Raw genomic sequence first — 17,763 nt, 5'->3', positions numbered from 1 at the left:
TCTTCTTCTTCTTTTTTTGAGACAGGGTTTCTCTGTGTAGCCCTGGCTGTCCTGGAACTCACTCTGTAAACCAGACTGTCCTTGAACTCAGAAATCCACCTGCCTCTGCTTCCCAAGTGCTGGGATTAAAGGCGTGTGCCACCACTGCCCAGCACATTCTTTTTTTATTACTAATTCTGGAAATTCTATGAGGGTACTGGTTTATCTTTTTTATTTTAATTTTTAAAGATTTATTTATTTTATGTGTATGAGTTTTCTGCCTGCATATGTATACATGTACCACCTCCATGCCTGGCGTCCATGGAGACCAGAGCTCCTGGAACTGGAATTATAGATAGCTGTGAGCTGTCAAGTAGGTCCTGGGAATCAAATCTGGGTCCTCTGCAAGAGCAACAAGTGCTCTTAACTGCCAAGCCAGCTCTCCAGCCCCTGCCCACTTCGCTAATCTTATTTTATAAGTATCTATAGACTCAGACCTTTGATAAGCTCTTAAATATTCTGGTCAACAAAAAAATTTGTCTTCCTTGTGACTTGTATCTTCATTTTACATCAGCTGGCATTCTGGTATGCACTATGTATTTGTTCATTGTGAGGCTGATCATCTAATTAGGTTTAATTCTTATTGATGTGCATGAGTGTACCTGTGAAAGACAGAAGAGGGCATCAGATTGCCTGGCACTGAAGGTACAGGAGGTTGTGAGTCATTCAACACGGGTGCTCTTAACTGTTGAGTTGTCCAGCTCCTACCAAACCCTTATCATCTAAATTTTATAATCTTGGTTTACAGGACTCTGGTAACTAAAAAGGTAATAGAAGGATGGAATTGTGAGGGAATAGAAAATATAGAGAGTTTGATTTAAATCTTGTGGTTGAGGATCAGGAGAGATAACTCAGTGGTTGAGAGCACTGACTGCTTTCCTAGAGTGTGGAGGTTCAAATCCCAGCACCCACGCAGCAGCTCATATCTGTCTCTGTAACTCCATGATCTGACACCTCACACAGACATCCGTGCAGGCAAAACACTGATGCACAAAAGGTTAAAAATGAGTGAGTGAATAAAAAAATAAATCTTGTGGTGAAATGCTCCTCATTTCTTTTCTCTCCCTTCCTTTCTTCCTTTCTTTCTTTCTCTCTTTCCTTCTTTCTTTTTTTTTTTCTTTTTGTTTGTTTGTTTTTCGAGGCAGGGTTTCTCTGTGTAGCCCTGGCTGTCCTGGAACTCACTCTGTAGACCAGGCTGTCCTCAAACTCAGAAATCCACCTGCCTCTGCCTCTCAAGTGCTGGGATTAAAGGCATGTGCCACCACTGCCCGGCTCTTCTTTTTTTCAAGACAGGTTTTCTTTGTGTATCCTTGGCTGTTCTAGAACTCACTCTATATACCAGGCTGGCCTCAAACTCATAGAGATCCCCCTGCCTCTGCCTCTGAGTGCTGGGATTTACAGGTATGCCCCACTACTGCTTGGTGAAATGCTTTTTTTTTTTTTTAAAGTAAGACCTAAAATCTAAAAATTTAGCAAAACAATTTTAAAATTATAGAGTTAAAAACACAATAAAAAAATTGAAGGACATGATAGAGTGGAGTGACATTTTCAATATCTGTAGTAGTTAAAGGGTTAACAGTTACAAATACTACAAAAATCCAACAGGGAGTACAGAAATAATTACCTTCGATTCATGATTAAAGCATGGGAATTAGGAAAGTCACAGACAATATGCCTAATATTAATATTTCCAACAAACATTTTCACTTTCTTTTTTTTTTTTTTGGTTTATTTATTTATTTATTTTTTTATACAGGGTTTTTCTGTGTAGCCTTGGCTGTCCTGGAACTCACTCTGTAGACCAGGCTGGCCTCAAACTTAGAAGTCTGCCTCTGCCTCCCAAGTGCTGGGATTAAAGGCGTGCATCACCACCACCCGGCCAAATTGTATGGTTAATTTTTTGTTTTGTTTTGTTGTGTTTTCTTTTGTTTTGTTTTCGAGACAGGGTTTCTCTGTGTAGCCCTGGCTGTCCTGGAACTCACACCAGGCTGACCTCAAACTCAGAAATCCACCTGCCTCTGCCTCCCAAGTGCTGGGATTAAAGGAGTGCACCACCACCGCCCGGCTTCATGTTCACTTTTAACTAAAGAAATGAAGTTAAAACAGCAGCAATGCACACTTTTCATAAGGCTAAGCCTGTTTTAACAATATATATGAATGGATGTCCAAAGTTGGGCTGTTATTACAAAGTGTCATAGAAGCTGAATATGGTAGCGCTTGCCTGTAATCTGAGCACTCATGAAGCTAAAGCAGGAGAATCAGGAGTTCAAAGCCAGGCTAAGGCATGTGGAACTCAAGGCTAACCTGGGACTTGGGCTATACAAGACATCACTTCAACAACTGCCCACGCACCATTGCCACAGAAACAAAACACCAGCAAATGAGTGACTTATAAATGACAACAAAATTTCTCCCAGTCTAGGAGACTGAGGTCAGGGTGTGGAGTTGGTTGGGGTTCTGTGAGGATTTCTAGAGGACAGAGCTGCAGCCCATCTATGTTACAGACGCAATGAGTTCTTATTCTATCCTTACTTGGTGGAGAACTAAGGTCTCTTTTATAAGTGGCTTAATTACCTCCCAAAGGGAACTGTACCGCCTAATGCTAACCAGTCAAGAGTTTGATTTCAATATGTGATAGGTGGTGAAGGAGGAACCAGTTACACAAGCATCTAGTCTGTGACAGAAAGCTATGCCCACTGCCAGTTAACTGCAAAATCTTAATACAGTTGATAGGGAGTGTCCACCTGCTCAGCTTCCGTTGGAAAACACTGGCAAGCGTTTATCCAAATGTCTCCCTTGCTATGAAACTTGGAGGACAATAGGGCCAAGAATAAGACTCATGGGGATGGAGAAGTGGCTCAGTGGTTAAGAGCACTGGCTGCTCTTCCAGAGGTCCTGAGTTCAATTCCCAGCAACTACATGGTGGCTCACAACCATCTGTAATGGGATCCGATGCCCTCTTCTGGTGTCTCTGAAGACAACTACAGTGAGAGTGTGTGTGTGTGTGTGTGTGTGTGTGTGTGTGTGTGTGTGTATACATATACATATATATACACACATACATATATATTCAATAATATATCTAAAAAAAAAAAAAGAACAAGACTCATGGGTTTCATGTCCCTCCCCTCAGAACCTCAAGTCCCTGCACCATTATGTTTTTGAAGTTGAACACTGAACACTCCCTCTCTTAGCTGGTTTGAGCTCATCCTAAGTATCTTTCTAGGGAAGAGATCGTGCCGTTTTGGTTTCCTAAGACGTTCCTTGTTTGGGAATGTCTTCTTTGGCTTGTATGTATAGTTGACATCTTTTTTCCCCAACATGTATTTGATGTTTTGCCTACTTATAAGTCTGCGCGAGGGTGCCAGGTCCTTTGGAACTAAGAGTTACAGATGGTTGTGAAGCGCCATGTGGAGGCTGGGAATTGAACCCATGTCCCCTGGAAGAGCAGCCAGTACTCTTAACTGCTGAGCCATCTCTCTAGCCCTGTAGCTCACACCTTAATCAGGTAGAGTGATCTTGATTAGTACCTCTTCAGTTAATGCCAGGTTAATAGTCTTGGTAGCTATATAAATAGAGTTTAGCAAAACAACCCTGGTACATTTTAGGTGATCTGATGCTTTTTTAAAAAAAGATTAATTTTTTTAATATTTTTAAATTATGCATGTGCTGCTATGTGGACATGAGTACAGGTGCTCACAGAAATGCTGAATACTCTGGAGCTGGAGTCTCAGATGGTTGGGACTTCTATCTTTACTATATATGTTCAAGCTACTGATATGTAAAAGACTTCCTAGCCTGCTTTCAGACTCACAGGCCCACCTACCTGCTAGGCCACCCTACTCTCTACCCACCCACCCCTAGAAGCTTTCCGGATTTAGCTTAGCAGGGACACCTCTGCTCTGCTTACTATGTCACAGCATCTCTCACAGGAGGACTCCTCCTCCTCCAAGGAGTATTTTGCTATTCCAGAGATTTTATTTCTTTGCTTATTTGTTTAGTATCTTTCTGACTCTTAGAGTGTAGGTCATACATACCACATCTTGGTCTCTTTCATTTTCTTTTTTTTTCCCTAGCATCAATAAACAGGCTTGTGGAGCTGGAGATGGTCCACAGTGACATTTGTCTGCTGCTCTTGCAGAGGATCTGGCTTTGGTTCCCAGTGTCACCATGAGGCAGCTCACACTGTCTGTGACTCCGGCTCCAGGGAACTCCAACATCCCCAGCTGCCAGCTCCTGTGCTATGTGCACATGATTAAAAACATTAAAACAATCTTTTAAAAAACAGCATCAGATCACCTTTTTTAAAAAGCACTAGGATTGTTTTGATACATTCTATTTATTTATTTGTCTGTTTATTTATGTATTTATATTTTTGAGACAGAGTTGTATGTAACGTATGAGGTTTGCAAGACATTATATAGGATGACCTTGAATTCTTAATTCTCCTGCCTCCACCTCCAAAGTTCTGGGTTACAGGCACGAGCTGTGTTTTGGTAAGTATTTATTTCTAATCTTATTATAAATTATGCAGTGAACATTCTTGGTACACGTCTATCTTGAATTATTCAAATGTTGAAATGTCTGGGAGTGAGATTACTGCACTGATGCACACACATTTTGTATTGTGCTAACCCATTGTTAGACTATTTCCGAGTTTGTGCTCTTACTCAAGTATCCATTTTCTGTACCTATAATGAGCAGAGTCAGTTTTCCTAATTGTGCCAACATATAAATACCTCATTTTGTTCATATTTTTCCTTCTAAGGTTTATGATTTTTCTATGATCACTTGTAGTTCATATTTTGTAAGTTGTCTATTTGTACAATTTGAACTTTCCCTAGAGTTTATGGATGATTTTTTTAATTGGTTATTAGGGCTTTTCAATTTAACAATAAGAAGATCTCTATTGTCCTTTGACATAATTTATGACCCTTTTAGTGTGCAAGATGTTTATATATGTTTGTGCCTCGTATTTTGTTTTGTTTTGTTTTGTTTTTTGTTCTTTTGAGACAGGGTCTCTCTGTGTAGCCCTAGTTGTCCTGGAACTTCATTGGGCTGGCCTTGAACTCACAGAGATAGGCGTCTGCCTCCTGAATGCTGGGATTTAAATTATGTTCCTCCCCACCCCCCACCCCCAGTTTGTAGCTAGTGTTTTCTATCTTCTGGCTTTGGGGACATGTCTTTAAAGCTTCATTTCATCTCAAGATTATATAGCTTTTCTACATATTTTCTCCAAGTGTTTCTGTGGGTTTTTTTTCTTTCCCTTTGAGTCTAAGGAATGAGGTAGTGATAGGTTTCTGTTTCTTTGTCCCTTTCTTTCTTTCTTCCTTCCTTCCTTTCCTTGTTTCTTTCTTTCTTTCCTTGTTTCTTTCTTTCTTTCTTTGTTTCTTTCTTTCTTTGTTTCTTTCTTTCATCCATTACTGGCCAGTTATTCCAAAACCATTCACCAAGTTAGTCACTGTATTTCCCATGTAGTGACTATTGTGTACCTGGTACTTTCTAAGTCCTTTGTATATTTTATTTAGTTTGGTCCTTACATCAAGTGGAGACAAAAATCAAATTTGCATTTTAACATACAGTGGAGGGGGGAAGGAGGAAGGGGAAGGGAGGAAATGGGAGACAGGGAAAGAAGGAAAGAAAAAATGAAAGGTGTAAAGAGACTTTCCCATGTGGACAGTAGATTGGTAGCCTATGTTAAGTTCCCTAGAGAAATAGAACCAATAGAATGTATGTATATGCATAAGAGGGAATTTACTATAGGAATTGATTTACATCATTATAGAGGTTGAGAAGTTCTTGTTTTACCCTCTACAAGCTGGAAAACACAGGATTGCTAGCAGTGTGTTTCAGTCTGAGAACTGAAAGGCCAGTGTTGTGCGTTCCAGAATGCTACACATGAGGACCTGGAATTCTTATGTCTGGGGCAAGAGAAGATCTCCCATCAAGGGAAGAGGCAGAAATTTTATATTCTTCCACCTTCTGTTTCACCCAGACTGTCTATGGATTGTCTGGTGCCCCCATACACTGGTATGTTAGCTGGTTTTCCCTTACTATAGCAGATACCTGAGATAAATGAAGAAGGAAGAAAGGTTTATTTTTGGCTTACAATTTTTTAAAAATTTTCAACACATTGTTGATGCCTGTAGATTTTGGGCCAGCATCCAAAACCACATCAGTTGGAGGATATTAGATCACACTGTGAACCCCAAGATTGTGCTGTTTACTAGAAAAACCTGTTTCTAGTTGTGGTGTAGCTCGGCCGTTACTACATACCTTTAATCCCAAACAGTGAAGGTAAAGCTAGTTTGTAGAAGGAAGCACCCATGTTAGAAAGTGATGTCTGATTGAGTGGCAGACAAAGTAACAAATCAGAGAAAGATTTGACAGAATAGGATATGCCCTACTCTCATGAGAAGATAGAGAAAAGAGAGACCACTTAAGAGAGAGAGCAGTTCAGGGAGAGGGAGAGAGAGAGAGAGAGAGAGAGAGAGAGAGAGAGAGAGAGAGAGAGAGAGAGCAGTTTTGCTGGAAGAGTTTTATAGACATGGTGAAGAGAGAATAAGCTAGACACAAACGAAGGCAGAATGAGCCACAAAATGAGAAGGAGCCAGAAGATTAGAACATATTTCCAGAATTAGCTTGATGCCAAGCAGAGCAAAAAGTTGGAAGCCAGGAGAATTGAGTCAGTCAGCTAGGAGAGCAGTTTGAGCCAGAACAGCTGAGTTGAACCACCCAGCCAGAATTCAGAAAGAATTCTGAATTCACCTAGAAAGGGTGAGCTTAATCAGCAGTAAGTCTCAGGGGCTGAAAACATTCTAAGCCTGGAGTAGATCATATGGAAGAGGCTAGAAGCTTCCAGGACAAAGCCTAGGTTAGCAGATGGGGGCTGTAAACCTCTGAGACAACAATTACTCCAGGTGAATAAAAAGTTACTTTTACATATAGCCTAGTGAGAGAACATGGCAGACAAAGCTGATCACCTCTTAAAGGTTCTACAACCTAATCTCTTCCAAAAAAATCCCTCTTATAAACACTTCCAGAGATTTACCAGCTATCTGAGCAAACTTGAGGCCAGTGAAGCTGATATATAAAATTATCTAGCACAATAGGAGAATGATTTGAGATTATCACCTATCTGTCTGTCTGTCTATCTATCTATCTATCTATCTATCTATCTATCTATCTATCTATCTATACATCCATTCATCTATCTATCTACTTACCTATCTATTTTTGTCAGTTAGTCTAGGCTGACTTTGAACTTGGTCTGTAGCCAAAAATGACTTTTAAGTGCCGAGTGTCCTGCCTTCACCTCCTATGTGCTGGAATTACATGGCTGTGCCATTGTGCCCAGCCGAAATCAGGTATTTAAATGATCCAAGTAAATGGTTCTTTAAAACACTATATTCTGTGACTACAGAGATGTCTCAGCAGTTAAGAAGATTTACTAGTCTTCAAGACCCACACGGTGGCTCATAACCTTCTATAACTCCAGTTCCAGGAAATGGATGACATCTTCAGGCTTCCTCCAGTACCAGGTACAACCATGGTGCACACATATAAAGGCATAAGCATAAAAACCCTTTAAAAAAAGAAACACTATATTTTAGAACAGAGGTTCTCTCCCTGTGGGTAACAATCAAATATTAGATACCCTGCATATCAGATATTTGCATTACAATTCATAACAGTAGCAAAATTACAGTTATGAAGTAGCTGTAATGAATTACAAGAGTAATTTTATCATTGGGGGTTACTCAGCATGAGGAACTGCACAAAGGGTCACAGCATTAGAAAGAAAGAACTGCTCTAGAACCTTAGAGTGCATGGCTCATGGCAAATATTGGATGGAGTGAAAACAAAACATAATCAGTTGGACTACAGGGTTGAATAAAACTTGTTGAATGAAAGTGATTAATAATGACTTGGACCAGGGTGGTGGAAGGAGAGTTGGAGAAAATACAAAATATTGAGAAATTGTTTGGGGATAAAAGTAGCAAGTCTTTGTGATTCTTTAAATATGGAGAGAAGCTGGTATGGTGGTACACACATAGAAACCCAACACTTAGGAGGTGGAGGCAGGAAGACTACCATGAGTTTGACCTCAGTTGGGGCTACATAGTGAGTTCTAGACTAGCGGGGGATACATGGCAGAACTGTGTCTCAAATAATGATGATGGTGATGATGATGAAGAAGAAGGAGGAGGAGGAAGAGGAGGAGAAGGAGGAGAAAGAGAAGGAGAAGGAGAAGGATATGATGATGATAACTTTGTGATCTGCTCTCTGCAGTGGAACTACCAAGTTCTACAAAGATTCAGATTTTTGTTGCAGGGAAAACCATTATGCTCCAGGCTGAATCCTCAGACACTATAAAAAATGTGAAGGTCAGAATCAAGCACAGGGAGAGAATTTGTGCTGATTATCCCAGGCTGTTGTTTGCTGGCAAGCTGCTGGAAGATACCATACGTTGACCACAACATTCAAAAGGAGTCCTCCCTCTATCTTGTGTTGAGACTACTTGGTTGAACTGAGAAGAGAACGAAGTCTTACAGCATTCCCATGCAGAACAAGCTGAAGGTTATGTCGGCTGGGCGAAATGCTGTGGTGTGTTTGAACACCCTCAGCTTTAAGACTGTCCTTCTGATGAGTGTGGGGCTGGAGTTTCATCCCCAGCCACTTTGATAGACATTACTGTGGCAAGTGTCGTCTGACTCACTGCTTCAACAAACCAGAAGATGAGTAACTGTGTGCGAGTTAATAAAAAGACAGGAACTGATTAAAAAGATAAAATTAAAAAAGCAAATAAATCAGTGAGAAGATATCTATGGGTAAATGCATAAAACATATTCAATACTGAAAAGGGTAAAATGTAATGTGAAGCGTCACAGCTTCTGTTTCAAATGCCAATTCTAACCTTATATGTGTTCATTAAGTTGCATACATTTGGGGTCTAGTTAATTTTGGTAGGTGATAATTTCATTTATGCACAAGGTTTTTTTATATAATAAAGATTATTTAAAAAATCAAGAGCCAGACAGTGGTGGTGCACGCCTTTAATCCCAGCACTTGGGAGGCAGAGACAGGTGGATTTCTGAGTTCGAGGCCAGCCTGGTCTACAGGGTGAGTTCCAGGATGGCCAGAGCTACACAAAGAAACCCTGTCTCAAAAAACCACAAAAAAAAAAAAAAAAAAAAAAAAAAAAAAAAAAAAAAAAAAAAAAAAAAAATCAAGAGAGTTGGGCATGGTAGCACTCGCCTTTACATCCTAACACTTAAGATTAGATTGAGGCAGAACGGTTGCTATAAGATTGATCTATACAAGTTCCCGGCCACCCAGAGCTACTTAGCAACGTCCTATCTCAAGCAAATTAACAAGAAGAGGGGAGAGATAGCTAAGAGATAGGGAAGACACGGGGTTTTGTTTTGTTTTTTTGTTTGTTGGGTTGTTTTTTGGTTTTTCGGGAAGAAGGAGGAGGAGGAAGAGGAGGAGGAGGAGGAGGAGAAAGAGGAGGAGGAGGAGGAGAAGGAGAAGGAGGAGAAGAAGGAGAAGAAGGAGAAGGAGAAGAAGGAGAAGAAGGAAGGAGAAGAAGGAGAAGGAGGAGAAGGAGGAGAAGAAGAAGGTTGTGGTCTGGAAAGTCTTGTATACATGTCTTCCTGGACGGAGTTTGCTCAGTCATAGGAGATGCCCAGCAGATGGTCAGGGAGAGCAGTAGGCATAAAGTTCAAGGTTCTTCAAGGAAACAGATGATCAGCAGTCTGAAGCAGACCAGACAGGATTCAGATCCACCGCTGTGCTTTACAGATAGGGCTTGTACGTCTAGTTTAGATTTTCGTAGCATGGAATGAGTTGTATGTGAAAGGAAGAAATTAAATGGTCCCAGGAGGCTCCTTGGTGAGCCAGTCTGTCCTAATGGGCTTTAGTGACTCTGTCTCAAAAACAAACCAAAACAACCCCCCCCCAAAAAAAACCAACAAAAAAACAAAATAGAACAACCAAGGAAGATGATGCCTAGGAGGTATGAGACCTGAAACCGTCTCCTAGGTACACACACACACACACACACACACACACACACACACTGGCCCAGGAATCTTGAGCCCAGATTTACAGATGCAGAAATCATTTGAAATTTGTTTCCACTGTGGTACAATTTTTACTTTTTCTGAGTATTGAAATAGTACCCAACTGCCGTTTTCAAAATACTTTACTAGGTTAAAATTTTAAGCAATTTGGCCGCTTCCTGCAGGTTTTAATCTTTATTTTAGCACATTATATATTTGTTTAATCAAAGACACACACACACAGACACGTATCATAACAAAACTGAAAGTAGTTATGCTTAAGAAAGAAGAGTATAGAGTGAGGTTGTTATTTGTGTTTCCTGTGAACGCCTTGTAGAATCAATAGGAAACGCATTAGGGGGCCAGGCCAGTGTGCGGCAGCCTTCCCTCTCCACCACTGTGCCTCGTAACTTCTTGCTCCACTGAGTTTCTGAGAACCTTCTCATTTCAAGCCTTCACTTGGCACTGTTTATGGATACATCCTATTTTTTTTTCCCACTGTGAAAGTGATTTTTTAACCTGCACATAATCTACTGTAAGGTATATATTTTCCCACATCTTAGTAGCTCTAAAATTGAGCATTTTATAATCCGAATTGCCTTTGATTTGACTAAATACTTTGTTTTATCCCCTTACACAGCCAACTTTAATCCTGATGGACTAAACTATGAACAAATGTTGGTTTGTTGTTTAACTAATATGCAAATTAAGAAGAGGCTTTACAATTATTACTTAAATGCAATTTGTTTCAGATTGTATTTGTGTGTGTGTGTGTGTTTGTATACTACAGCACAGTTATCAGAGGAACAACCTATGAGAGTAGAACCTCTCCTACTCTGTGGGACTGGGGATCAAACTCAGGTCGTCAGAGTTGGCAGATAAACCATTTCCCTGGGTTTTGTTGGCATTGGCGTCTCACTGTAGCTCAGGTTAGCCTTGGACTCTTTAGGTAGCTGAGGGTACTTGAACTTTTTTATGTATATTGGTATTCTGCCTGCACATATGTCTGTGTGAGGGTGTCAGATCCCTTGGAACTGGAGTTGTGAGCTGCCATATGAGTGCCAGGAATTGGACCCAGGTCCTTTGGAAGAACAGCCAGTGTTCCTAACTGCTAAGCCATCTCTCCAGCCCCTACCTTGAACTTTGATCCTCCTGCCTCCACTGTGCAAGTGTTGGAGTTACAGGTGTGCACCACCATGTTTAGCTTCAGGTTTAATCCTGATAGTATTCAAACTCTAAGGTTGTCCTCTGTGAAACACTAGGGTGTTTATCATCTTTCCAGATAGACACAGGAGCTGTGGATGGTGGCACCTGGGTGTGTATATATCTCCACCATTCTGGAGGCCAAAGCAAGAGCTCTTGAGTTCAAGGCCAGCAAGACCTTGTTGCAAACATCAAGATTTTAAAAAGGGAAATGAATAAAGAAGATTTAGTTATCACCAACCTTTAAGACTCCCAAATGGATTTAAGGCTGGGAATCCTAGCATGTGCTAGGTAGCACACATCCTAGCACATGCTAGTGGTCCTCAGTACGGCAAAAAGAAAAAAGAAATATTCAAAGGCCCTTCTTATGAATACCTTACGTTCTTCACTTTTATGTAGAATGTGTCATCCATAGCCCTCCAAAATACTCAACAACAAGCGAACAAAACCAAACAAACCTTTACAATAGAAGCAAAAAACCTAAAATAATAAAGTATGTGATTTGCCCAAATCTCACATAGTTAATGCCAGTCTCCCTCCCTTCTTTCCTCCCTTCCTCCCTCCCTCCTCTCTCCTCCCCTCCCCTCCCTTCCCTTCCCTTCCCTTCCCTTCCCTTTTGAGACAGTATCTCTGTGTACCTCCTGGAACTCACTCTGTAGACAAGGCTGGCCTTGAACTCACAGAGATCCCCTTACTTCTGCCTCCAGAGTGCTGAGATTAAAGGCAAATGCTCCCATGCCCAGCCAATGTTTTCATTTCTTAACCACAAAGTTTGTTCTTTTAACTGGTCTATGTTGTTCAAACACAGAAGTGTCAAAGCCAGTCTTCAATGTGGGCCAGTGTTGCAAAGTGCTTCTTAATCCTGATTGCCATGAAGGGGACTCTAACTGCATGTGTACCCCCACATTCACTTCTTTCTCCTCTTCGAAAGAAAAGGAGGAGCTGGGCAGTGGTCGTGCATGCCTTTAATCCCAGCACTTGGGAGGCAGAGACAGGCAGATTTCTGAGTTCGAGGCTAGCCTGGTCTACAGAGTGAGTTCCAGGACAGCCAGGACTATACAGGGAAACCCTTGAAAACACAAACAAAACAAAAAACCCCAAACAAAAAACAACAAAAACAAAAACAAAAACAAAAACAAAACAAACAAAAAGAAAGAATGAAAAGGAGGAAGAAGAAGAGATGCAGCTGGGTCAGAGTATAACTGCTTTTTTTTTTTTTTTTTTTTTTTGGCTTCTTTGTGTAGCCCTGGCTGTCCTGGAACTCACTCTGTAGACCAGGGTGGCCTCAAACTCAGAAATCTGCCTGCCTCTGCCTCCCAACAGAGTATAACTGTTATTAGGCCTTGCTCAGTCAGGGCAGTCATGAAAACTGAGATAACTATTACTGCAGGGTAAAGAATCCTTATTTCGTTCTTGGGGAAGATTGCCACAATGCAATTTTCACTCAGTTTGAAGGAAACATCCCAGGTGTCAGCCCATTGTCCAGCTGAGCCACTCCCTCAAAAGTTTCCTGCTCCTGCCTTGTGGGGAGCTCCTTCTACACATCCCCAAGCCTGATCCAACTTTTGGAATGATTCCCCTTTCTATGCATGTCTCCAGGTTCCCCTTCCATTAGCCTTTTCTTTTTTTCTTTTTTCTTTTTAGATTTATTTATTTTATTTATCTGAGTACACTGTTACTGTCTTCAGACACAAAAGAAGAGGGCATTAGATCCCACTACAGATGGTCGTGAGCCACCATGTGGTCTCTGGGAATTGAACTCAGGACCTCTGAAAGAGCAGTCAGTGCTCTTAACACTGAGCCATCTCTCCAGGCCCTGTTAGCCATTTCTTACTTCTCTTTTATGGCAATTATACTCCATCATACTTTCGATCACACTAAAGTTACTTTCCAAAGTTCCTTCTCTCTTGGAAAGAGAAAAGAGGCTCACAATGAAGCTCAGTGGTCCAGAAAAGAGTGAGCAATTACTTCACAAGCCACAGTGAAGGGTCAGGATGGTGGAAATGTGCACAGTGAAGGGTCTGGATGGTGAGATGCTGACAGTGAAGGGTCCAGATGGTGAGATGTGCACAGTGAAGGGTCAGGATGTTGAGATGTGCACAGTGAAGGGTCTGGATGGTGAGATGCTCACAGTGAAGGGTCAGGATGGTGAGATGCTCACAGTGAAGGGTCCAGATGGTGGAATGCTCACAGTGAAGGGTCTGGATGGTGAGATGCTCACAGTGAAGGGTCTGGATGGTGGGATGTGCACAGTGAAGGGTCTGGATGGTGAGATGCTCACAGTGAAGGGTCTGGATGGTGGGATGCTGACAGTGAAGGGTTTGGAAGGTGAGACGCACTCTGCACTGTAAGAAAAGAAAGGTGTCCTATTGTCTCCTTAGTCTTTTCAAGTGTCAAAGAAAGGATCTCTTAGGGATTTTCTATGATCCTTCAGGTTATCTGGTCAGTTGACAAACTCTGACAACTCCATTTTCTTGGCCTTTCTTGAGCATCAGCACCAGACCCCAGGTGCAGTGCCAGGGAGAAGAAAATAGGGAGGGAGATGTGACCCAATAAACAAGAAGGACATATTTTAGAAGGGGATTTAAACATGTTAAACACCTCACCACAGCACAGTGTGCTTGCGTAGTCCTTTGTTTAGAGAAATAGAGATGAAGTCAATTTGCAATTGGCTGATTGAATTAATTAAAAACACTTTATTGTCTACTATTTCCCAGATACTAAGCTGTCTACGGAGAATGTGCCAATTAGCAAGACAGGAGTGGGGCTGTCCTCCTGGAGTTTGCAGACTATCAGAGAAAGCAGACGGTATAAAGGAAGTGAGAGTTATGAAGGAGAAGAATTATATAAATGGGAATCTCACTACCTCTCCCTCTACTCCAGAAGAGTTAAGCCAGTCCAATATGATGAACTGGGGTAGCTGGCTGGTGGGTAGAGATTGACAGGAGAGGGAAAGAAAGGAAGATAGTGAAGTAAGAGAGGATTCAAATGAAAGAGTGAGAGGAGAAAAACGTGGCTGTGAAGGGAGAGGAGCATGCCAAGGGACAAGGAGCAAAGCAGAAATGGAGGTGATAGCATGCCAGGCCTCCGAGGCCATGCTAAGGATCTGGGGCTTCATCCCAAGGCAACAGACAGCCATAATTAACCTCTGAGTTGATGTAGACACCTGTTTTCTTAATTATTTTTAATTATTTAAAAAATGTTTTGGGGGCTGGAGAGATGGCTCAGTGGTTAAGAGCACTGACTGCTCTTCTAGAGGCCCTGAGTTCAATTCCCAGCAACCACATGGTGCTCACAACTATCTGTAATGGGATCCAATGCATTCTTCTGGTGTGTCTGAAGACAGCAACAGTGTATTCATATAAATACAAATAAACAAATCTTTTTAAAAAGTGTTTTTATCATCATTGCCGTTTTTGAAACAGCATCCATTATTTTTAAAAGAAGTCTGTTGCACCTAGCATAATGGTACACACTTAATCCCAGCATTTGGGAAGCAGAGACTGGAGGATCTCTGTGAGGCCAGCCTGGTCTAGAGAGTGAGATCCTAACTCAAAAGAAGAAAAAAAGGAAGAGGAGAAAAAAGAGGAGGAGGAAGAAGAGAAGGAGACAAAGGAGGAGGAGGAAGAAGCAGAGGAGGAAGAGGCAGAGGAGACAGCAGCAGCTTGATGGATATCAGGCTTGAAGCAATGGTGAAAACAGAGGCAGGGTATATAAGTAACACTTCACACAGGTATGGCCGGGAAGCAGAGAGAGAGAGAGAGAGAAAGAGAGAGAGAGAGAGAGAGAGAGAGAGAGCTCTGAAGAAGGACATGGATGTGAAGAAGGACATGGATGATAAGCTATGAACAAATGCTTTCTTCTCTTCGTCTTTTCCCCCCTAACATCATGTTTAATTGAAGCACACCTTTAAATCGTAAATATAATATGCAGCTGTGCCAAGCCACTTCTGAAGTGTTGGACTTTTGTTCCCCCTCAGTGCTGCGGATGGGAGGTGGGCCTTGCAATGCTAGGCACGTGCCTGCCTAAGAGCCCTGCCCTTCTCCCTTTCCAACCTCACTAGGAGGGAGGCTCCTTCCTTTTCTGCAATAGGAGAGAAGGGGTGAGAAGCTGACAAATTCTCTGAGGTGGCTCTTGATGATCTTCTGAAAGCAGGTGCTCAGTAAATATTCGTTGATCCCAGCCCTCAGAAGTCTGAGGCAGGAGGATTGTTGAATAGGAGGCCAGCCTAGATTACACACATCATGATGTCTGTCTCAGAGAATGAACCAAAATTAATCAAATAAGCAAGCCATCAGTCTTTACTGAATCAATGAATGAATAAATGCAAGTAAAATCTGAAATCTATACACTTATTTTCACCTAGAAGCATTCTGTTGTCAACGAATCAAAACAAACAAAATTTGAGGATGGGGTCAGGCTCAGTGGGTAAAGGTGCTTGCTGCCAAGGCTGATGGCGGGAGTTCAATCTCTGGTGGGAAAAGAGAAGCAATTCCCACAAGGTCTCCTCTGGTTTCTGTGTGAGTGCTGCAGTAGGTGTGAGCACATACACGAAACAAGTAAGTGTGGAGTTGAAGGTGATACATGAACATGAGAGGTCTCGGGGTATAGAGATAGAGAAGTATGATCCAAAATCAAATGGGGCCTAACTTGGTGGTGAAGACAGAGCTCTGGGAGTTCAAGGCCAGCCAGGGACACAGAGCGAGACCTTGTCTCTCAATAAACAAACAGCAACAAGCAGGTTGCTAAAATCTTGCCCTGCACAGAATTGGTAGGGAAGTTACTTGGCTCCCCGGTTGCCATGAGAGCAGGAGGCTGTCTGTCCTGCAGACAGGACTGTTCCATCCTGCACGTCGACACGAACCATTCTTTTCCATCCCTTAAATGTTTCAAGCCACAGCCTTGCACTTGGAAGGGAGAGAGAGCACACAGAGCCATTGCTGACGGGAGGCTGCTATTTGCCAAGCACCACAGTGAACATCATTTCCCGTTGCTCCTTATCACCTTTGTGAGGCAGGTGTGCTGACACTTAAGTGTCTCTGTTTCGAGCTTCAGGGAAGAGAAATGCGTGCAGGTCACCCAAGCTCTGAGCAACAGAGACAAGATTCACACAGATTCCCACCCACGCCTGTCTTCAGTGTTACTGCCCTGCTATAATCCATCTCAAATCTTAGCACCTCTCTCTTCCCGATGCTGTCCCTGAGTCAGCCACTCCCCGGATACTCTTTTTGTAATACTTTCCATCTTTCTATATTAAAACCGTATCTTCATGAATGCTTTATTTAAGTCTCACTTTGTCCCAAAGCAATTGAAGGACCTCAAACCACATAGCTTTCTCTGACCTCAGAAACCTTCAGCAGTTTGTCTGCATTGCTCCCTGGATACATTTTATCTGCGTTATGGTTGAGTTGGGGGAGGGGCTGGAGACATGGCTCAGCTGTCAAGAGCTCACTTACAGCTGTTAAGAGCTGCTCTTACAGAGGACCCAGGTTCAGTTCTCAGCACCTGATGGTGGCTCACACTTTCTGTAACTCCAGTCCAAGAGGATCCAGTACCCTCTTCTGACCTCTGAGGGCACAAGGCACACATGAAGTGCACATACATACACAAGAGCAAATATTCATAAGATAAAAAGATAAATAAATAGATAAATGAACGAGTTGGATCTTCTTTAACATATTGTGATTTGGAGTTACCATCACAGACCCACAAGCTCTTTCAAACACAAGAAGCACCTCTTGTTCCTGTTGGGGGCAGTATGGAGCAGGCATTGTCTAGAGCTTCTTTTTAGTACCTCCTGTATGAAGTCAGCAGACACTTGTTGGTGTCCCTGGATCACCAGTTTAGGTGTTTACATTAGCAGAATGTCTTGACAGCTGTCTGCATCTACTTAAGTCAGTTTCTTATTTATGCCAAGCTGCATGATAGAGCAATTCTAATTTGTGCTGTGAATTTATTTATTAATTTTTTTCTTCTTGGAAATCTAAAAATACAAGGGGCTGATGGTAGTCAGAGACATTATGGGTTTGTGTAAGGAGGGGATTCATTTTGAAAAAATAATGTGAAAAGTAGACTTTTTATCTTGTTGAAGAGCCTTCTTTTTTTTTTTTTTAAAGCTTACAAATTGTCATAAAAAGAAAAAAAAGTGCCCAAATTGGTTGAACTTGAAGTTCCCTGTTGCCTTTCTCCTCCTTCAGAGCCTTTTTCTAAACCTACTTCCCTTAAAATGACTTTTATTGATTTTCACTCAACAAGAGTTATTCTTCAGAATGAGGATGGAGGGGTCAGAGAGAGAAATTTACCCGCTGGTACCTGAGGAATAGGTGCGCCTCCGGATCCAGGCTTGCTTTATTTGTTCTGTTTCCTGTATCCAGAAACCTGTACACTGGGGATCGCTAGGGTCCTCTGTGTCTTGGTCAGAGCTCGAGTACAGTATACTAATAGATCAATTTATGTG

The 17,763-nt window shown here is 41.9% G+C and overlaps 1 pseudogene; it reads left to right on the top strand.

Moving 5' to 3' along the window:
- The window catches only part of LOC116095752, a 40,080-nt pseudogene extending 31,295 nt beyond the window's left edge, over positions 1 to 8,785 (top strand).
- Positions 8,786 to 17,763: the final 8,978 nt, after the last annotated feature.

This window comes from Mastomys coucha, unplaced genomic scaffold (assembly GCF_008632895.1).
Source record: "Mastomys coucha isolate ucsf_1 unplaced genomic scaffold, UCSF_Mcou_1 pScaffold18, whole genome shotgun sequence".
Taxonomy (NCBI): domain Eukaryota; kingdom Metazoa; phylum Chordata; class Mammalia; order Rodentia; family Muridae; genus Mastomys; species Mastomys coucha.
The sequence above is the reverse complement of the archived record's forward strand: the minus strand, read 5'-3'. Positions and strand labels throughout refer to the sequence as shown.